Source organism: Mirounga angustirostris, unplaced genomic scaffold (genome assembly GCF_029215605.1).
Source record: "Mirounga angustirostris isolate CCGP_5_RB_7025 unplaced genomic scaffold, mMirAng1.0.hap1 SCAF_1, whole genome shotgun sequence".
NCBI classification, from domain to species: domain Eukaryota; kingdom Metazoa; phylum Chordata; class Mammalia; order Carnivora; family Phocidae; genus Mirounga; species Mirounga angustirostris.
Genome location: NW_026991709.1, coordinates 99,112,723 through 99,136,212, shown reverse-complemented (window position 1 = coordinate 99,136,212; position 23,490 = coordinate 99,112,723).

Sequence of the window (23,490 nt, the reverse complement as noted above, 5' to 3'; positions counted from 1 at the left end):
GAATTAGTCTCATTTTAGGCATGCTATACTTGTGTGTTGAAGCCAGGTTTTCTACACCATTTAAAATGGGAAAATAATTGTGTTCTAGAAGGGTTTTTAAAAGAATGATTATGCTGAGTGATGGATGATAATCACTTAGCCTAATGCTGGTACATGTTTAATACTCAAAGGTAATTCATTATCATTCTTATTTTATTGCTACTACTATTACTAAATATATTATGTGAATCATTTCTGGGTCTGCTTCTATTGATTTTTTTCTCATCAATATTCATATTTACATGTTCCTGTTCATGTGAAGTAATTTTTGATTGAATACCAGACATTATAAATTTTATGTTATTCAGGCTAAGAGTTCTTGTGTTCTCTTAAATATTTTTGGATTTTGTTTCAGAACTTATTTAGTTATTTGGAAACAATTTGATGCTGTTGATGTTTGCTTTTAAGCTTTGTTGGATGAGCCCAGAACAGCCTTTAATCTGTGGTTAATTTGGTCCCGCTATTAAGGATTTTACTTGATGGCCCATGTATTAGAAGGACTTTCCACTCTAGTTGTTCAGAACATGAACTGTCCTCAGCTCTGTGTGCTCTCTAGTGATTGATCTGCCTGTTTCTTTCCAATAGTCTCTCTGGTTATAAGATGATTCCTCATAAGTAGGTGCCAATCAATACTCAGATGAAGTTATAAGAAAAATCCTTTGCATATTTCAGAACTCCCTCTGTGTGTCTTTCTTATCTAATAGCTTCTGCCTCATGAATTCTAGCCACCTTGGTCTTCCCGAACTCTATACTGTGTCTTCTCCACGTAGGGAGATCAGCAGACTCCATTTGCACATTTTTTTTTTTTTAAAGGTTTTTTTTTTTTTTTTAAGATTTTATTTATTTATTTGAGAGAGAGAGAATGAGAGACAGAGAGCACGAGAGGGAAGAGGGCAGAGGGGGAAGCAGACCCCCTGCTGAGCAGGGAGCCCGATGCGGGACTCGATCCCGGGACTCCAGGATCATGACCTGAGCCGAAGGCAGTCGTTTAACCAACTGAGCCACCCAGGCACCCCATTTGCACATTTTGTCCCTGCATTTCTGCCTGGAAATTTTCTCCAAGAATTGAGCTGGGGCAGTCTACGGGATCACCTTGTTTTTTTTTTTACTTCTGTCAAGGACTACTCTCCTGAGATGCCTGTTGTCCAGTGAGGAGGCAGGGGTTCCTCCTTCTTTCTCCTTTTCCTCCTCTTCCTTCTTCTCCTTCAACATAATCTCATTACTCAGAAGTCTGTATTTTGTTAAGGACGTTGCACATGACAATTTGGCAAGTAAATTTTTTTTATTCTATTTTATTAATTTCAGGTTTTATCTTTATTAGTTCTTTCTTCAGGCTAAGGCTGATGCCCCCACCCCCCAGTTTCTTGAATTGAATGTTGCTTCAAAAATTGTTTTTCATCTTTCATGGTTTTTTTGGGGGGGGGGTGGTCAGGCCATTTTATTGAGGGGCTTCAGGGAAAGGTCGAAGGGGAGGAGGACAGAGAGATCCGACATCCCTTGGCCCAGCTGGAATCTTTCCAGAGTCACAGTCACTGAAAGCCGTCTTTCATTATTTTTGAATAAGTGCATTCAAAGTTTCACCTTTCTTACCTTTTGAAGAATAATTCACTGCCCCTTTTTCATTTATTTTACTCAGTGTACTGATTTCTCTCTTAAGGCTCATGCCATGCTCGTTAAAACCCTCCGTTTCCAGTTTTCTTCCCTGCCTATTGAGACACTCTATATTATATCCTCTTCTTGTGGCTTGAACAGTTAGCTGTTTCAGGGTAAGGTTGCATATCAGTGGAACCATATTTATTTCAGGTTTCCGGTGGCTTTAAGTGGCATGAGCTCATTTCCCCCATGCATGTATAAACATCATGATGCTTCAAGTATAGCTCAGTGTCTATCCTCATAAGAAGACCGAGTTTATTTTCTCTTAAGTTACTAGGACACACATGTAATTTGCCAAAAGGAATATTTTTTTCTTAAAATCACACAATCTACAATGTTTCTGTAAGAATCCCTTACTGAGGGATTCTTAGAAACATATTGTAACTTTGTACCTATTTTATAAAAAAGTGACATTCTGGCCAGATTATGTTAAAAGCTGACTTCTATTCTGCTATTACATTCAGTTTTTAAAGACACAGGCATTACCTGTTGAGCCGTCCAGGATCCTCAAATATTTATGTCTGAGTCCCCAAGTATAATCTTTCTGTTTCTCCCTTGACAATAGTGGAGATGGGTTTCAGTTCCTCATAACATGTATTCTCTTCATTTTAATGAGACGTAGGAAAAAAAGAAATAAATTTAGGTAGTCAATAGTTATCTTGACCCAGAAATTTCAGAATTGTTTGAAATTCCTGTCATGAGTTATGTACGATATAGAACCATATTGGAGACCAAGACACAGTCCCTTAGCTGCCAGGAATATTGTCTGCTGATGGCTCACAGCTGAGTCCCATTCTAGGAATTTCCCTCTAAAAAGGAACAGTCTTACCCAAGTTCAGGGGTGGCCCTTATCTGATGCCGGGTGCCATAGGGCAGCCTTCTTGCCTTGATTCAAGCCAGCTCTGAAGGAGAATGTGAGTTCCAGAGATTCCCCTTGAATCCACTGAAGAGGATTTTGCTGCAACTTCATAGCAGATGAGCTTCTCCCTGCTTCCCCTACTCCCTCACAGGTGTTGTTGCAAACTTTGTTGTAAACTTTGTGACAAACTTTGTACCTGTGAAATTTCATTTCAGTGTCTGCTTCCTTTAGATCCTAACCTAAGACAAAGTATTTAATCAACCTTTATATCAAATATATCATGCTTAAATTTTCTGATCTACAGTCCTTATGTGTGTATGTGTTTATCGGTATTTTCATTCATTTTCCCACCTTTGCTCCCAAAGTTTTGTATCCAATCTTTCTTTTCCCTAAAGAATCCAATAGATTAATTATCCCCTTTCTCAACTCTTCTAACCTTATACACTCATTTCACCTTAAAAACAGTCTTACTCTGTCCTTCATGACCTTTCAGTTTACACCCTCTCTCATTCACTCACTCCCCTCACAAACGTTTGCAGAAAGTAGTTTATACACTCACTCCCTACAATCTAATTTTCACACCCACCTGTGTGGAAAATGCCCACTCTAAGGAAAGTGACAAGTAACTTTTTGCTATAACATATAATTTTAAGCATTTTGATTGATTCTTCTGTAGCAGGAACATTTCACAATTTCCTTTACTGGGAAGCTCTTTCCTCCCTTCATTCTAAAAAAACCCTTTTCCTCTGTACACTTTTTCTCAGTATTTTTAACTCTTTTTTTCCACTTCCATTCCATAAATACTGGCATTCCTCAAGGTCTGACCATGTTGCTCTTTCCTTCTCATTCTATGCAACCAAATAACTGACTATGTGCTGATGACACTCAAATCTATTCCCTTTGGTCTAAATCTCACACCTAGGTTCCAGATTCAAATGTTCAGTTAAAATTTACCAGCGCCAATTTGGTGTCCACGGACATCTCATAATCAGCATGCCAAAAACAGTTTCATCGTTCTGTCTCCCAGACATAAACATTTTCTTTAACTGCCTGCTACAGTATAGGGCACCAGCATTTTGTGCAGCTACTCAAACAGGCCGGCCTCTGGCCTCCCTGTGCCTACTCCCAGGGGTCTAGACTTTCCCATGAATATCTTGTGCTCAGGAAAGCTCTTCCTCAGGTCCTCTCAGTGCCTAGAGGGACCACTTTTCCTCCTTTCAAATTCCCAGAATCTAGCTTCTGTTTGTTTATTCTGGTCAGTTCGAGGCACCCTGTGGAGATGAATGATGAAATATGGATTGTATAATGTCAAGGATTCCATAAATGTGTTAGATGCTCTGATATTTGCATTTGAAACTGGCATTGTACAACATAAAGATAAAGCTTATGCTAATAACTTAAGTTTTTTTTTTATTCTTATATTATCCCCATACATTACATCATTAGTTTTAGATGAAGTGTTCCATGATTCATTGTTTGTGCATAACACCCAGTGCTCCATGCAGAATGTGCCCTCCTCAATACCCACCACCAGGCTAACCCATCCTCCCACCCCCCTCCCCTGTAGAACCCTCAGTGTGTTTCTCAGAGTCCATCGTCTCTCATGGTTTGTCTACCCCTCCAATTAACCCCCCTTCATTCTTCCCCTCCTGCTACCTTCTTCTTCTTTTTTTTTCTTAACATATATCACATTATTTGTTTCAGAGGTACAGATCTGAGATTCAACAGTCTTGCACAATTCACAGCGCTTACCAGAGCACATACCCTCCCCAGTGTCTATCACCCAGTCACCCCATCCCTCCCACCCCCCCCCACTCCAGCAACCCTCAGTTTGTTTCCTGAGATTAAGAATTCCTCATATCAGTGAGGTCATATGATACATGTCTTTCTCTGTTTGACTTATTTTGCTCAACATAATACCCTCCAGTTCCATCCAAGTCGTTGCAAATGGCAAGATCTCATTCCTTTTGATGGCTGCATAATATTCCATTGTGTATATATAATTGTGTATATATATATATATATAACACATCTTCTTTATCCATTCATCTGTCGATGGACATCTTGGCTCTTTCCACAGTTTGGCTATTGTGGACATTGCTGCTATAAACATCAGGGTGCACGTACCCCTTAGGATACCTACATTTGTATCTTTGCGGTAAATACCCAGTAGTGCAATTGCTGGGTCATAGGCTAGCTCTATTTTCAACTTTTTGAGGAACCTCCACACTGTTTTCCAGAGTGGCTGCACCAGCTTGCATTCCCACCAACAGTGTAGGAGGGTTCCCCTCTCTCCACATCCCCGCCAACATCTGTCGTTTCCTGACTTGTTAATTTTAGCCATTCTGACTGGTGTGAGGTGGTATCTCATTGAGGTTTTGATTTGGATTTCCCTGATGCCGAGCGATATTGAGCACTTTTTCATGTGTCTGTTGGCCATTTGGATGTCTTCTTTGGAAAAATGTCTGTCCATGTCTTCTGCCCATTTCTTGATTGGATCATTTGTTCTTTGGGTGTTGAGTTTGATGAGGTCTTTATAGATTTTGGATACCAGTCCTTTATCTGATATGTGATTTGCAAATATCTTCTCCCATTCTGTCAGTTGTCTTTTGGTTTTGTTGACTTTTTCCTTTGCTTTGCAAAAGCTTTTTATCTTGATGAAGTCCCAATAGTTCATTTTTGCCCTTGCTTCCCTTGCCTTTGGCGATGTTTCTAGAAAGAAGTTGCTTTGCCTGAGGTCAAAGAGGTTACTGCCTGTGTTCTCCTTTAGGATTTTGATGGACTTCTGTCTCACATTGAGGTCTTTCAACCATTTTGAGTCTATTTTTGTGTGTGGTGTAAGGAAATGGTCCAGTTTCATTCTTCTGCATGTGGCTATCCAATTTTCCCAACACCATTTGTTGAAGAGACTGTCTTTTTTCCATTGGACATTCTTTCCTGGTTTGTCGAAGATGAGTTGACCATAGAGTTGAGGGTCCATATCTGGGCTCTCTCTTCTGTTCCATTGATCTATGTGCCTGTTTTTGTGCCAGTACCATACTGTCTTGATGATGACAGCTTTGTAATACAGCTGGAAGTCTGGAATTGTGATGCTGCCAGCTTTGCTATTCTTTTTCTTTCTTTTTTTTTTTTTTTTAAGATTTTATTTATTTATTTGAGAGAGAGAGAATGAGAGAGAGCGAGTACATGAGAGGGGGGAGGGTCAGAGGGAGAAGCAGACTCCCTGCCGAGCAGGGAGCCTGATGCGGGACTCGATCCAGGGACTCCAGGATCATGACCTGAGCTGAAGGCAGTCGCTTAACCAACTGAGCCACCCAGGTGCCCTGCTTTTTTTTTTTCAACATTCCTCTGGCTATGCAGGGTCTTTTCTGGTTCCATACAAATTTTAGGATTATTTGTTCCATTTCTTTGAAAAAAGTGGATAGTATTTTGATGGGGATTGCATTGAATGTGTAGATTGCTCTAGGTAGCATTGACATCTTCACAATATTTGTTCTTCCAATCCATGAGCATGGAACGTTTTTCCATTTCTTTGTGTCTTCCTCAATTTCTTTCATGAGTGTTTTATAGTTTTCTGAGTACAGATTCTTTGCCTCTTTGGTTAGATTTTTTCCTAGGTATCTTATGGTTTTGGGTGCAATTGTAAATGGGATCGACTCCTTAATTTCTCTTTCTTCTATCCTGTTGGTGGTCTATGGGAATGCCACTGATTTTTGTGCATTGATTTTATATCCTGCCACTTTGCTGAATTCCTGTATGAGTTCTAGCAGTTTTGGGGTGGAGTCTTTGGGGTTTTCCACATAAAGTATCATATCATCTGCAAAGAGTGAGAGTTTGACTTCTTCTTTGCCAATTTGGATGCCTTTGATTTCTTTTTGTTGTCTGATTGCTGTGGCTAGGACTTCCAATACTATGTTGAATAGCAGTGGTGATAGTGGACACCCGTGCTGTGTCCCTGACCTTAGGGGGAAAGCTCTCAGTTTTTCCCAATTGAGATTGATATTCGCTGTAGGTTTTTCAAAGATGGCTTTTATGATATTGAGGTATGTACCCTCTATGCCTATACTCTGAAGAGTTTTGATCAAGAAAGGATGCTGTGCTTTGTCAAATGTTTTTTCTGCATCTATTGAGAGGATCATATGATTCTTGTTCTTTCTTTTGTTAATGTATTGTATCATGTTGATTGATTTGCAGATGTTGAACCAAGCTTTGAGCCCAGGGATAAATCCCACTTGGTCGTGGTGAATAATCCTTTTAATGTACTGTTGGATCCTATTGGCTAGTATTTTGGTGAGAATTTTTGCATCCATGTTCATCAGGGATCTTGGTTTGTAATTCTCCTTTTTGATGGGGTCTTTGTCTGGTTTTGGGATCAAGGTAATGCTGGCCTCATAAAATGAGTTTGGAAGTTTTCCTTCCATTTCTATTTTTTGGAACAGTTTCAGAAGAATTGGTATTAATTCTTCTTGAAATGTTTGGTAGAGTTCCCCTGGGAAGCCATCTGGCCCTGAGCTTTTGTTTTTTGGGAGATTTTTGATGACTGCTTCAATTTCCTTAGTGGTTATAGGTCTGTTCCGGTTTTCTATTTCTTCCTGTTCAGTTTTGGTAGTTGATACATCTCTAGGAATGCATCCATTTCTTCCAGATTATCTAATTTGCTGGCACAGAGTTGCTCATAATATGTTCTTATAATTGTTTGTATTTCTTTGGTGTTGGCTGTGATCTCTCCTCTTTCATTCATGATTTTGTTGATTTGGGTCATTTCTCTTTTCTTTTTGATATATCTGGCCAGGGGTTTATCAATCTTGTTAATTCTTTCAAAGAACCAGCTCCTAGTTTCATTGATCTGTTCTACTGTTCTTTTGGTTTCTATTTCATTGATTTCTGCTCTGATCTTTATTATTTCTTTTCTCCTGCTGGGTTTAGGTTTTATTTGCTGTTCTTTCTCCAGCTCCTTTAGGTGTAGGGTTAGGTTGTGTACTTGAGACCTTTCTTGTTTCTTGAGAAAGTCTTGTATTGCTATATACTTTCCTCTTAGGACTGCCTTTGCTGCATCCCGAAGATTTTGAATAGTTGTGTTTTCATTTTCATTGGTTTCCATGAATTTTTTAAATTCTTTAATTTCCTGGTTGACCCATTAATTCTTCAGTAGGATGCTTTTTAGCCTCCATGTATTTGAGTTCTTTCTGACTTTCCTCTTGTGATTGAGTTCTAGTTTCAAAGCATTGTGGTCTGAAAATAGGTAGTGAATGATCCCAATTTTTAGTACCGGTTGAGACCTGATTTATGACCTAGGATGTGATCTACTCTGGAGAATGTTCCATGGGCACTAGAGAAGAATGTATATTCTGTTGCTTTGGGATGCAATGTTCAGAATATATCTGTGAAGTCCATTTGGTCCAGTGTGTCATTTAAAGTCTTTATTTCCTTGTTGATCTTTTGCTTAGACGATCTGTCCATTTCAGTGAGGGGGGTGTTAAAGTCCCCCACTATTATTGTATTGTTGTCGATGTGTTTCTTTGCTTTTGTTATTAATTGCCTTATATAATTGGCTGCTCCCATGTTAGGGGCATAGATATTTACAATTGTTAGATTTTCTTGTTGGATAGACCCTTTAAGTAGGATATAGTGTCCTTCCTCATCTTTTATTAGTCTTTGGTTTAAAATCTAATTTGTCTGATATAAGGATTGCCACCCCAGCTTTCTTTTGGTGTCCATTAGCATGGTAAATGGTTTTCCACCCCCTCACTTTCAATCTGGTGGTGTCTTTGGGTCTAAAATGAGTCTCTTGCAGACAGCATATCAATGGGTCTTGTTTTTTAATCCAATCTGATAGCCTGTGTCTTTTGATTGGGTCATTTAGCCCATTTACATTCAGGGTAACTATTGAAAGATAGCAATTTAGTGCCATTGTATTGCCTGTAAGGTGACTGTAACTGTATATTGTCTGTGTTCCTTTCTGGTCTATGTTGCTTTTAGGGTCTCTCTTTGCTTAGAGGACCCCTTTCAAGATTATTTGTAGGGCTGGTTTCGTGTTTGCAAATTCCTTTAGTTTTTGTTTGTCCTGGAAGCTTTTTATATCTCCTTCTATTTTCAATGACAGCCTAGCTGGATATAGTATTCTTGGCTGCATATTTTTCTCCTTTAGTGCTCTGAATATATCCTGCCAGTCCTTTCTGGCCTGCCAGGTCTCTGTGGATAGGTCTGTTGCCAAGCTAATGTTTGTACCATTGTAGGTTACATATCTCTTCTCCCAAGCTGCTTTCAGGATTTTCTCTTTGTCTATGAGACTCGTAAGTTTTACTATTAGATGTCGGGGTGTTGACCTATTTTTATTGATTTTGAGAGGAGTTCTCTGTGCTTCCTGGATTTTGATGCCTGTTTCCTTCCCCAAATTAGGGAAGTTCTCTGCTCTAATTTGCTCCATTATACCTTCTGCCCCTCTCTCTCTTTCTTCTTCTTCTGGGATCCCAATTATTTTAATGTTGTTTCATCTTATGGTATCGCTTATCTCTCGAATTCTGCCCTCATGATCCAGTAGTTGTTTATCTCTCTTTTTCTCAGCTTCTTTATTTTCCATCATTTGGTCTTCTATATCACTGATTCTCTCTTCTGCCTCATTTATCCTAGCAGTTAGTGCCCCCATATTTGATTGCACCTCATTAATAGCCTTTTTGATTTCAACTTGGTTAGATTTAGTTCTTTTACTTCTCCAGAAAGGGTTTCTCTAATAACTTCCATGTTTTTCTCAAGCCCAGCTAGTATCTTTAAAGTGATGATTCTGAACTCTAGATCTGACATCATACTAATGTCCGTATTGAGTAGGTCCCTGGCAGTCGGTACTACCTCTTGTTCTTTTTGTTGAGGTGATTTTTTTCCATCTTGTCATTTTGTGCAGAGGAGAATAGATTAATGAGAGAACAAAATGCTAGCAGAGTAACAATGTCCCCAGGAAATATACTCTAAACCAATCAGAAAAGACCTGAAGCAGTGGGCAAAGAAAGGGAAAGAGAGAAAAAAGAAAAAGAAAAAAAAGAAAAAGATAAAGATAAAGATAAAAACAAACAAAAACAGAACAAAACAGAACAACAACAACAAAAAACCAGAATGTGATCAAATATGATCAGGCTGGTATATAGATCAATGCCACACACTACATTTTGCGTGTATTTTGGTCTGTTAGAAGAAAGTGCCTCCCAAAATTTTAAAGAAAGAAAAACTTATATATGTACAAAAATAAGGGTTGATATGATGAAGGGATGGAATATGACTGTAAAGATGGACATTATAAAAAATTTTATAGAAGGAATTGATAAGTTGTTTGAAAAAAGAAAGAAGAGGATTTAAAAAAAGAAAAAAGAAAAAAGGGAGAGCATGTGATCAGGCAGGGGAGTGGAAAAAAAAAAACATATACTAGAGATTTAGGGTATATTTTAATCTATTAGAAGAAACTATCTCAAAATTTTAAAGAGAGAACTACTTATATATATATGCCAAAAATACGGGTAAGTGCTATGAAGGGATAGAATATGACTCTAAAAATGAAAAATAAAAATGTTTTTTTAAAAAAGGGATTGATAAGATGTTGGCTGAAAAAGGGAAAAAGAAAAATTCAAAAAGAAAAAAAAAGAAAAAGAAAATGAAAAAAGACAGTTCAAAAAAAAAATTAACTTTGAAAGACTAAAGAATCACGGTAAAAAAGCCATGAATTCTATGTGTAGTATTCCCCTAGCGCTGGAGTTCTGCCATTCTCATTGATCGGTAAACTTGGTCTTGGCTGGCTGTTCTCGCTGATCTTCTGGGGAGGGGCCTGTTGCCGTGGTTTCCAAATGTCTTTGCCGGAGGCAGAATTGCCCCGCCCTTGCCCCCTCCTGGCTAAGTCATCTGCTCGGGTTTGCTCTCCAGAGCTTTTGTTCCCTGCGAGCTTTCCGTACAGCTTTGGAGGCGGAGAGTGAAAATGCCGGCCTCCCAATCTCTGCCCTGGAGGAGCTCAGAACTCGGGGCCCTGCTCCTCAGTGAGCCCCCAGAGAAAAGCCGTCAGTCACTCCCATCTCCCCGGTCTCCAGCCGCACTCTGTGCTCACCAGGCCTGTGACCGCGCGTTTCTATCTCCGGCACTCGACCCCGGGTGGAGTCTCCAAACCCAGCAGATCCCTGCAGTGCACTCCTACACAGCTCCTCCCGGGGGAGAAAGGTGAGTCTCCCCGGATCTGCTGCTTGTTGGGTCCCTGCTGGAGGAGCAGTGGCCCGACTGTGCCGCGGATCACGGTTTATGGCGACCCCGAGCTGAGAGCCCGCGCCTGGGCTCCGCCCCTGCAGCCGGCTTCCCTGCTCCGATACCTGGGAGCTCTGCCCCACTCAGGCACCTCTATTCTTTCTGTGACCCCAAGGGTCCTGAGACCACACTGTCCTGTGAGGGTTCCACCCCCCGCTTAGCCACCAGCGTGACGTCCCTCAGCGGACCAGACTTTTAAAAGTTCCGATTTTGTGCTCTGTGGCTGACGGAGGCCTCTCCCCTGCCATCTATTCTCCCAAATATCGCCTTGGATTCACTTCTCCGCACATCGTACCTTCCAGAAAGTGGTTGCTTTTCTGTTCAGAGAGTTGTTGCTATTTTTTTCTTCGATCTCCTGTTGAGTTTGTAGGTGTTCAGAATGGTTTGATCCCTATCCAGCTGAATTCCTGAGAGGAGACGAAATCCAGGTCTCCTACTCCTCCGCCATCTTGCTCCGCCCCCTAACTTAAGTTTTTAATTTCCCTTTACTTTGAAAAACACCACGGCAAAGTTGAGAAAGTTTCAGAAGAAAGGGAAATTTTTAGTACCTGTAACAGCAGTTTTCTTCAGCTTTTGAAAAAGTGACTCTGCATTTTATTTTGTAATGAGCCTTGCAAATTATGTCACTGATCATGAGTGATATGTATGGTAATTATTAAAAGTATTTTCCTCAGGAAGAAGCTGGAACTTAGAGAGATTCAGTTATTTTATCAAGATCACATATGTTGGGGCCCCTGGGTGGCTCAGTCAGTTAAGCGTCTGCCTTCGGCTAAGGTCTTCGTCTCAGGATCCTGGGATGGAGCCCCGCATTGGGCTCCCTGCTTGGCGGAAAGCCTACTTTTCCCTTTCCCACTCCGCCTGCTTGTGTTCCCTCTCTCGCTGTCTCTCTCTCTCTCTCTGTCAAATAAATAAATAAAATCTTAAAAAAAAAAAGGATCATATATGTTAAATAGGGATATCAGAAATGGAAACAAGGTAGTATGATTCGAAAACATGCTCTCAAAACACTGTAGCATGTTTCATCCCTCATGGTTAAACTGGAAGATGATGATGATGTGCTGTCATTACCACTGATAAAAATAATGATAATGATAATACATACAATATTTACTATGTTTGAGCCACTGATTTGAAAGCATTACTTATGCTACTTCATTTAATTCTCACGCCAGCTATATTAGGGGAAGTGCTATTATTATCATCTGTATTTTCATAGATGAGAAAATTGAAGCAAGAAGTTAAATAAATTGCCCATTTTATAATTGGCATGCAGAAGAGTCAAGATTTGAATATAGATAGTCAGGCTCTAAAGTATATTCTAAATCATTTAAGTGACAGAATACATGCATAGACTAAAAAATAAGAATTTGTCTGTACCCGATATTACTCACACACATTATAAATAAAAATATGTTTTATGTATCCTTATTATTTAACTAAGCAAGGAAGCAATCTCATTTGTGTTATCTATTCTTTAGTAGCTATCTGCAATCTTAAAGTCAGATAGTGACCATAGATAAATGGAATAGATGATGATCATCTTTAGGTAGACATCTATATCAGCAGATTCGCAAGTGAAGCATCACCTATAATGCTGAGTCTCTGTGTAGATTTTCAAAGGATTTGGCCCTCCTCTTTCTTCCTTATATCTAAATGTTTTTGAAATTAACTTGACAGATGTCCAATTACCCAGTATGGAAATTCAGTTATGAAAATAGGTCTCATTATTTTTGGTTCCTGTTAAGCATATCAAAATAAAGGGAAAAGAAAATAATATCATGAATCATGGATCACTACATCAAAAACTAATGATGTATTGTATGGTGACATAACATAATAAAATTAAATTAAATTAAAAAAGAAAAAAGAGAATGGAAGGATTTTAGTGTACTATTTACTACGGTGTGGTGAGTTTCTAATTAAAATTATTTTAGCACTGAAAACCATGACTTGAATTCATTTCATTGAGGAGAAGGGTAGGAAGAAAGAAGCACAAGTTTATAACTGCCACCCCTACAGTAACAGTCACATGTGAATGTGCTTGGCACAGCATTAATATCCAACAACAGTTGCTCAATCTTTTACTATCTCAATACTTGCTGGTGTCAGGTTTGTAAAGAATTTTTAATCCCACTATCCCTGGATAGCACCAGAATTAAAATTATATAATGTTAATCCTGGAAAGGAAATCTCAGATTACTAAATTAAAATTTTCCCATTTCTAGATGAAGACTTGATGTATAAAGGGATAAATGTAATTCTTGATGTATAAAATAAGTAACTTACTAACTTGATGCCATTTGCTAGTGGTAGAAACAAGATTAGAAATTTATATTTTTAATCCCATGTGCTAGAAATAATCATAGTATGGAACTCATAGGATACTAAATATTTTCTGCTTGAGTCTTCAAAGCATCCAGATAAATAAATGCCCTCTTTATATTCTTGACTTAGAGTACCTATACATAGTTTTGCTTTTTTATATGTTACTATGATGTCATGAATCAAATGGCATATCAAGGATTTTTTCCCTGTTTTCTGATAATTTTGAACATTTCACTTTTATTTAGTCCACTGAGTTTCCCATTTATCATAGTAAATATATTTCAAAAGAAGGAATTAATACATATATAAGGCAAAAAAGTCAATAATATTAAATACTAAATAATCAAATTTTTCTTATTGAGAGAAAAAGAAAATTAAATCATTAAAGAATTACATTTATTTCCTAAGTTTTGGGAAGCCTAAGGTGATTTAATAAACATATGATATTACCCCATATTTGGGAGATCTCTGTTCCAATCACTCAAACTATTGCTTTCTTCTTTTTTTTTTTTTTAAGATTTTATTTATTTATTTGAGAGAGAGAATGAGAGACAGAGAGCACGAGAGGGAAGAGAGTCAGAGGGAGAAGCAGACTGCCTGCTGAGCAGGGAGCCCGATTTGGGACTTGATCCCAGGACTCCAGGATCATAACCCGAGCTGAAGGCAGTCGCTTAACCAACTGAGCCACCCAGGTGCCCATAAACTATTGCTTTCTTCTGATAACAAATAGCTATCTCCCATTTGTTTTAGGTGGAAATACTTCATACTTTTCTGCCAAGAGTAGATATAGGACTTAGTCCTTGACAATCACTGCACAGTTCTCCCATAGTAAAAGAGATTAGTTCAAATTCAGACACATGGCCTAAATCAAACTAACACATTTCAACTGTTTTTCTTGAGGTTATATGGAAAGAATTGCTTTCTCTCTATTAAGGTTGTTCACTGTAGGGATAAGCCTACATAAATTCTACCACAATTTAATTTTTTTCTCCTTTGGGGATAAAATTCAAAAGCAAAAATCTAATTTAACAGTAATTCTAACATTTACTATACGATGTATTTTGTACATGGAATGCTTATAAGAGTATGAATGAATAAGTGAAGATACATGCTCTTTGTAAAATAGGATTCTAAAAGTAGCAACATTTGTTATGGATTTAATGTTTATGTCTCTACTAAATTCATAGGTTGAAGCCCTGATCTCCAATGTGATGGTATTTGGAGATGGGCTTTTGAGAGGTAATGAGAGTTAGATGAGGTCATGAGGGTTGGGCCCTAGTCTTGTTGGATCAGTGCCCTTATAAAAGTAGGGACGCTAAAGTAGAAATACTTGAGAGCTTGCTCTCTCTGCCATGTGAAGACACAATAAGAAGGTGCCCACCTCCAAGCCAGAAAGAGCTCATATCAAAACGTGACCATCGGGACGCCTGGGTGGCTCAGTCGGTTAAGCGTCTGCCTTCAGCTCAGGTCATGATCCCAGGGTCCTGGGATCGAGTCCCACATCGGGGTCCCTGCTCTGCAGGGAGCCTGCTTCTCCCTCTGCCTCTGTCTCTCTCTCTCTGTCTCTCATGAATAAATAAATAAAATCTTTAAAAAAAAAAAAAAGTGACCATGCCAGAACTCTGATCTTAGACTTCCAACTTATAGAACTGTGAGAAAACATGTTCTACTGTAGTTTAAGCCCCCCAGTCTATGGTATTTTGTCATGGTGGCCCAAGCTGACTAATGCACATTTCAAAAAGGTTTTATTTTAGTCAAGGAGTCTATGATATATTTCACATTTATTAAGGAGTACTTTTCTGATTCTGTGAGATAGGCCTGAGGAAAAGTGCATTGCAAGTTACCATGTTTTTCTTTGTGGATTTTTTCTTAGTGTGTTTTTGTTTTGTTTTGTTTTTTGTTTGTTTTTGTGCTTTTTATTTTTTTTTTGGTCTGAGGTAACTTAGGTCAAATATACAAATTAATATAAGCTTATTATCTAAAGGCAACTCTTCCCTATATTATAGAAAATAATCAACAATATGCTCACATGAAAATTTCCTTGTTGTTACTCATCTTAAAGGATTTATTACTCTGCATTCCTAGTATTTTATTAATATGCAGGTGATATATGTTTAATATATATTCTAGTATTTGTATATATGAGGTGGAGAGAGAGAGAAAGAGGAAGAAATATTTGGGGAATAGCTTTCTAGTTATAATCTGATTGATGAGACAGATCTAATCCTTCATTTCCTTTCCTGTCTCCTGTGATCATTTTTTTTTTTTAAGATTTTATTTATTTATTTGAGAGAGAGAGAATGAGAGACAGAGAGCACAAGAGGGAAGAGGGTCAGAGGGAGAAGCAGACCCCCGCTGAGCAGGGAGCCCGATGCGGGACTCGATCCCGAGACTCCAGGATCATGACCTGAGCCGAAGGCAGTCGCTTAACCAACTGAGCCACCCAGGCGCCCCCTGTGATCATTTATACTAAAGGAAGATTACATATTCCTAAAAAAAATCAAATTTTATGATACCATTTTAACTTTAAACACTCTATTTCTTAGATAGATATGTGAGTTGATTATTAAGGACTTAATATCTCAAGTAAATTTACATTTTAAAATGAGACAATATTACAAAATTTCTAGCTGGTTTTCATAATCATAAATATGTAAAGTATCAGTAGATATGGGGCATTTAGAAGATTTACCTCCAGTTATGGAAAAAAATAATTTGTGGTATGAATGGATCAGCCCTGCCTAGAAAAACATATTATCTAACAAAAATCTTATTTACATACATGTCTGCCTCTGTGGTCTCATGCCCTGTCAAAATACAATTAATAGAGTTCTGAAACATAAAGATATATGATTTTCTCATGGCTAGGTGTCCTTTATCAAGTATGCCTGACTAATGGACTTTTCATTATATCATCTCTTTATAAAATGATGAATGAAATGTTTTAAAACTAATTGCCAGATTTAGCAAATAAAAATGTAGGATGCCCAGTTAATATGGTAATGTTGGGGACAATCTAATAACTAAAAAAAAAATTCATTATTTATCTGAAATTCAAACTTAAATGTACCTCCTGTATTTTATCTGGCACATTTACCTGAGGTATACAGTACTTCTTTGAAACTGCAGAAAATTAAGTTTTTAGTCAAATTTCAGGTGTTTAGTGATATTTATCTAACATTTTGATAATTTGCTTTGGGCCAAAGAAAAAATTAATCCTAGTGGCATCTGGGTGGCTCAGTCTGTTAAGTGACTGACTCTTGATTTCAGTTCAGGTCATGATCCTGGGATCAAGCCCTGCATCAGGCTCCGCACTCAGCTGGAATTCTGCTTGAGGGCTCTCGCTCTCTCTCACTCTCCCTCTGTCCCCTGCCCCTGCTCATGTTCCCTCTCTCTCTCTCAAATAAATCAGTCTGTAAAAAAAAAAAAAAAGAAAAATTGATCCTAAATTACTGTTGAGATTATTTGTCTTAAATAAATAACCATTTTTTTTTAAGATTGGCAAAAGTTAATCAAAATTGAGGCATTCATCTTTGAGATAGTTACTTATAAATACGTGTATCAGATCTTTACAGTCTTCTGCAATAAATGCCAATAGATTGTGATTAAATTCTGATATGTGATTCAAAGACTGTCTTGTTAGTTAAAGACTGTTTTGCTAAAGAAATCTGCAGAATACAATTTCAAATATGCATATAAATTATGCTTTTTCATTGTGTAGGTCATAGTGAGCTAGTTTGATTCATCATGGAATAAATTATGCTTTTTAAAAAAAGTTTGTACTTCCGGCAAATAATCTGCAATGATGTCAGTGTAACTTTCTTTTTTTTTTTTAAATGTTATCTAAAATAATTAGAATGTAGGATATGCCTAGAGTTCACTTATGACTTACCGTGGGTAGTAGATTGTTGTAGTAATAACCAATGGATCACATCTCCCTATGTACACGCACTAATATAGCCCCTCCCAACTTTGACTTTGGCTTAGATATGTGACTTACTTTAAGCCAATAAGACAGTGTTCTTTGTGCATTGGGATTAATCCTTTGTTGTTCCATAAGCTCCATTTGAGAAAGCCTCAGGTGCCTAGTGGAAGATGAGACTCATGGAACATAAGTCATGGAGAAGCAGTGCCAGGTAAGATCCCTGACACCAAGGATCCCCCAGCCAATAGACTAACTAGCAGGATCTCCAGCCAGATGTTACCAGCAAAAGAACTGCTCAGCTAAATCCAATCCAAGTTTCTGATCCACAATATCACAGCAAGTTAAGTGCTCTTATTTTAATTCACAAAGTTTTGGAGTGATTTGTTATGCAGCAATAGGTAACTGATATGCCTTATGTTATTTTTAATTATTTTTAAGAATGTATTATCAGTGTATCATGTCACACTGACAAATAACCATAAGTACATCAGATTTTGCTATGGACCATAACAGCATCCTGACTTAGTATTGGTCTACATGCCTAAAGAATCTAAGAGCAGTTTCTCTTGGAGTGAGTTATTTTAAAGTCTTCTGGCCTCTTCAAGCTCTCCTTGCTGATACTACCAATAAGAGTTTTAATAATGGTAATATTTATGATGCTATGCTTTTCTAGCTTCTTAGTAACAAAGTAGAGATGAGCCAATTCATTTCAAGTTAGCTGCTACAATAGCTGATAGATGGTAAGAGTGATAAATACCTTAATAATTTATATTGGAATGAGTCTGCTATTAGTGAAACTTATTAACAGTACTAAGGGCCATAAATTGTTCTACTTTCCAATAAATGCTTATGCCAAGTTGTGGTAATGTAGATTGAACAATTTTAGAAACATTGTTTTCACTTGACTAATGTTGGGTATTTTGGAAATATACATATTTTATTGTTTTAAATAATTTGAAAGGTGAATCATTTAAAATTAATGTTTCCTGCCTTTTTCTGAGAAAACTGAATCAATGGGGCTATCATAAATAGGTTTAATATTTTTAGAAATAAATTTTGTCTCCTTCGGTCTGTTTTCTTTAAAAATTTCAAAATGTCTTAATTATATATGATTCATTCATTTATTCTACTATTTGAGCACTCACCATATGCCATAAACTGTAATAACCAATGACAGTGATATTGGAGAATTTGGGTATGAAAGATATGGATTCTAGATACAAGAAATATATGAATAATTAATATTCAAGAAATTTAGAGCATTTGTAGCATTTTAAGTTTAATAGAAAAAGTTCATAAACTGAAAATGACTTATATGTATAAATCAATAATTCTCTCTAGTTTCCAGTAAAAATTAATGAAAAAAGCAAAGATTATTGTGAAACTTCTAAAATGAATGGAAAATAAATAATAGTATAAAAGCAAGAAAGTAAAGTTTCCTATAAGAGGTATCAAACTTATTTTGGTCCAAGACTTCCACATAGCAATTCTGTGTAGAAGCTTGTTTACTCTGCCTTCCAAATAATTGAACAAAATGTATACCGTTTATGTCATAAAGTGACACAATTCCAAGTGTTGTGTGAGATTAAAGGATGAATAAAACATAAACCCTGCTTTAGATTTCTCTTAATAGGAAGAGAAAAGCAAACATAAAAATCACTGTATAGTCAGAATGTAAGACAACAGTAACTTCCATAAAACAAAATGGTAAGGAAATAGAGAGGGGAGATTAATTCCAAATGGGAGGTTTTGGAAATGATTCATGGAGAAATAACTTCTCATCTTCCCTTCCCTTATCTTTCTTGATACTGGGATAATTCAAAAGGCATTCCTAGTAGAGAACATAGCTTGGATGAAAGAAGTGAGCTGGAAATTACAAGGCTTGGAGGGTTGATAGATCATCTCACAAGACAATAGGGAGAGGGAGGAAGTCCTCCTTGTGTTTCAAGCACACAGAGATGTTGTTAGCATTAGGAATTAAGGAAGACGCAAGATTCCATCTGTTAGATCCCTGTTGTAGGTCAGCAGCTTCCTTGCTTACCCCAGTGTGAGTGGCCTTGCTGCTAGTTTCTTTTCATATCCTGGCATCAGCAGAAATGAAATGCACTGACTCAAGTAGAAGCTGGAATCAGACACTGAACGAACTGTTGTGATAAATGGTTCACTGTTCGTTTTGTGAAAGAAGGAATCATGGACACATTTTAAGCAGAGGCTTGATACGATTTAATCATTATTTTAGATTAATTTGTAAAGTGGAAAACTAACTGAAATAGGGAAATGTGTTCACCCAGAGAATTACTGGGGAGCCGAATTGCCAAAGGTATGATGGAAGTGTCAGATGGAATAATAAGGAAAGATATTTCAGAGATGTTATTTTAAAAGCTACAGATTGATTTTCAGGGAATGCTTGGAAATATGTAAAAATATGCAATAAAATAGTAAACATTTTTAACCAATTTGACTTGTAATGTAGTTCAATTTCTATAACAATAGCCCCTTGAGATAGTTTTGTGTTGTTGTTTTTTTAATGTATACCATTTAAGAAATGAAAAATCCTTTGGCCTAAAAATGCAGCGTTATTTGCAGAAAGTCAAAAAGCAAATTCGTTTATTTTTTATTTATTTTTATTTTTTTTAAATTTTTATTTTTTAATGTTATATTAATCACCATACATTACATCATTAGTTTTTGATGTAGTGTTCCATGATTCATTGTTTGCGTATAACACCCAGTGCTCCATTCAATACATGCCCTCTTTAATACCCATCATCAGGCTAACCCATCCTCCCACCCCCTGCCCTCTAGAACCCTCAGTTTGTTTCTCAGAGTCCATAGTCTCTTCTGGTTTGTCTCCCCCTCCGATTTCCCCCCCTTCATTTTTCCCTTCCTACTATCTTCTTTTTTTTTTTTTAACATACAATGTATTATTTGTTTCAGAGGTACAGGTCTGTGATTCAACAGTCTTACACAATTCACAGTGCTTACCATAGCACATACCCTCCCCGATGTCTATCACCTAGCCACCCCATCCCTCCCACCCATCACCACTCCAGCAGCACTCAGTTTGTTTCCTGAGATTAAGAATTCCTCATATCAATGAGATCATATGATACATGTCTTTCTCTGATTGACTTATTTCGCTCAGCATAATACCCTCCAGTTCCATCCACGTCGTTGCAAATTAGTTTAGATACAGGGGAAGAACTGAAGAACATTTGTCTCCTAACCCTTCTGTAAATTTTTGATATCATTTTTTCCTATCATAAATCTTAAGTTATTGCTGAGACAAACAAAATGAAAGACATCAAAATCTTTACTCAATTATTTCAGTATATTCTTAAATCTTACTTGCTCATGTGCATAGCTAGTAATCAGAAACTGTTCTTGTTTTTGATGGTAGGGACATCCAGTTAAACAAGAACAGCTAAAAAAAGAAGTGTTGTATTTTTGTTTAAAACATATTTTGTCTTTGTTCTACTAAATTAAATATTTCACCTTCACCATGAGCATGGTACACAGTCTGAATTTTCAAAGAGCTTTTGTTCCCCCTAAGGAAGAAGAGAAGACATATATTAAAATACGCAGTTTGGAAAATGTTATTCTTTAAAACAAAGTGCCTCCTCTAACTATAGTGTATTAATCTTCACCCCAATTCCCAAATGCCAGCCAGCTATAGTCACACAACTTTAATACGTTAGCTCTGTAGCTGATAATATCTTTCTAGAATTGGTTTCTCTACCTTAGCTTTTATGGCATTATTTCACTTACTACCTTTTATTGATCTTGGTGACTCCACTCATATGTTTCTATCATCAGGATCCCTGAATAATGTGCTTTCTTCTTAAACCTAGTATCTAAACAGTAAAATTTCATCTCTATATTGAAAAAGCCAAGCCTTATCTTTAAGGTCTCCTCTATATTTCAAAACTTAAAGTTCTCAGAAATTCTATTACAGAAGAGAGCTTCCTGTAGGAACCATTCCCTGTGAAGGAAGTACCTGATATTTGTGCAGTGATCTGGAAGTTTTATGTTAATCAAAAATAAGATGTGTAACCATATATTCTAGAGACTGTTCTTATTTGCCAGAATGCCTTAAGCCTTTGTTGCAAGAAGTTTGGTAACTTTCAGCTGTTGATAAAAGTTCGAGGTTTAGGGACACAAACTCTATAAATATTTAAAAATAAATTTTCATTTTCAATGGGCTCAGTAGGTCCTAGTTAATAGTAATTTACTTAATTGAAATAAGGCTCAGTAAATTGACTCCTACATGACATTTATCCCTTAAAAATATCATGCCTTAGATACAGACTCTCATGATATTTAACAAAAATATTTAATGTATCTACTTGGTACATCTGTTTTCTTTGGTTATTTTTCCCAAATATGAATCTTATAAGTGCAGAAAATAATATCATTTGGAATACATATATAACTTATTATACTATATATATGATTTGTTATATACATAATGAATTTTAATGTAATTTCACTTGAAAGACATTTGGTGTCTTTGGGTAAAGTTTTTTTTCCTACTATAAACTGAAAAATGCAGTATCTGTCTATAGGTTGAGACATCTAAGATTGATCAGAAACGGAAATCATTTTGTAAGCTATGTAAATAAAAATGTGTCTTACGAGCAGGGTAAACATGACCTTAAATATTTTTGGTTTGTCCTTGCTCAGATACCTCTCCTTAAAATAACTGATCGTTTTTTTAGGGGCGAATATTTATTTCTGAGAGTAGAAAAAAATAAAAATACTGAAAATGAACTATCAAGATAGATTTAACTATATACAAAAATTAAACAATTGATCAAATACACATATATAAGTAATCATAAATATAGACTTATATATTCCAGGATGCCTGGCACATAGTAACCTCTCTGTATATGTTATATAATTTTTATATATTTTTAGGGAAGACAGTCTATAGACAAATAAAAACATAATTAACATATCAAGCAATAGGGAGTGGCAAATTATTGGTTATCCTTTCTAATAAAGTGAAAGACATCTGGAAGAAGGTCATTCCATGTAGAGGGCACAGTGAGTGCTAAGGTCCTTGAGGAAGAGCAAAGAAGCTGAGAGTGAGCAAGTTGGAGAGTAGTAGTAGGTAGTTCTTTCTTTTCTTTCTTTCTTTCTTTCTTTCTTTCTTTCTTTCTTTCTTTCTTTCTTTCTTTCTTTCTTTCTTTCTTTTCTTTCTTCTTTCTTTCTTTCTTTCTTTCTTTCTTTCTTTTTCTTTCTTTTTTCTTTTCTTTTCTTTTCTTTTCTTTTCTTTTCTTTTCTTTTCTTTTCTTTTCTTTTCTTTTCTTTTCTTCCTAAACTCTAGCAACAGTCATAAATACTCATTACTCTTTGCTTATCTGACCAAAACGATGAATCTCATAAAAGAATACCCATTATGTCCCTGACTAGTACATTGGATAATCATGATTACATCTATCATGATGTGTCTTGAAGTGATTAGGGTGTTTTCTCTGGGAAAAGAGTAGAACTCAAAGAATCATTATGGTTTGCTGATTTTGACTGGGGAAAAATGTGATAAAAAATCACTGGGCCTAAGCTTTTCAAGTTGCTTAACCAAAAACCTCTCCAGATTCCATTTCTTAGCACTTCTAACCCTCCTCCCCTGCCCCCAACCCCTATCACATGTCACATTGTTAGTAATGTAAGAAGCATGGTAAACTAATCTAGTTAATGATTTGAACAGTGCTAATGAGTCATGTCTACATAGAGAGGTTTTAAGTAGATTTTCCTACATATTGCTGACAAATTAATATTTCCCAAAGCAATTTTAACTGAAATTTAAACATATTCAGTATACTTTTTTTTTTTTTTTAGATTTTATTTATTTATTTGTCAGAGAGAGAGAGCACAAGCAGGGAGAGTGGCAGGCAGAGGGAGAAGCAGGCTCCCCGGTGAGCAGGGAGCCCGATACTGGACTCGATCCCAGGACCCTGGGATCATGACCTGAGCCGAAGGCAGACACTTAATGACTGAGCCACTCAGGCGTCCCTTCAGTATACTTTCTTTGTTTATAGAATAAAGTCCAGTCTTTTAGTCAGATTATTCAAAGTTTCCAAAATTTGGCCAAGTCATTTATGCATATGTGCCTGTGACTACAGTCACTTATCAATTCAAATTGCCTAAAATTGGTCAATTGAGCTTTCTTTTTCTTTCTTTTTTTTTTTTTAGAGAGGCAGGGAGAGGGTTGGGGCAGAGGGAGAGAGGGAATCTTAAGCAGACTCCACGCCCAGTACAGAGCCATGACCCTGAGATCATGACCTGAGCCAAAATCAAGAGTCGGATGTTTAACTGACTGAGCCACCCACGCATCCCAGTCATTGAACTTTCTGAACCCACATACATGTGTGAGATCTATACCACCATTCACTAAGTTCCTTCTGCTCAG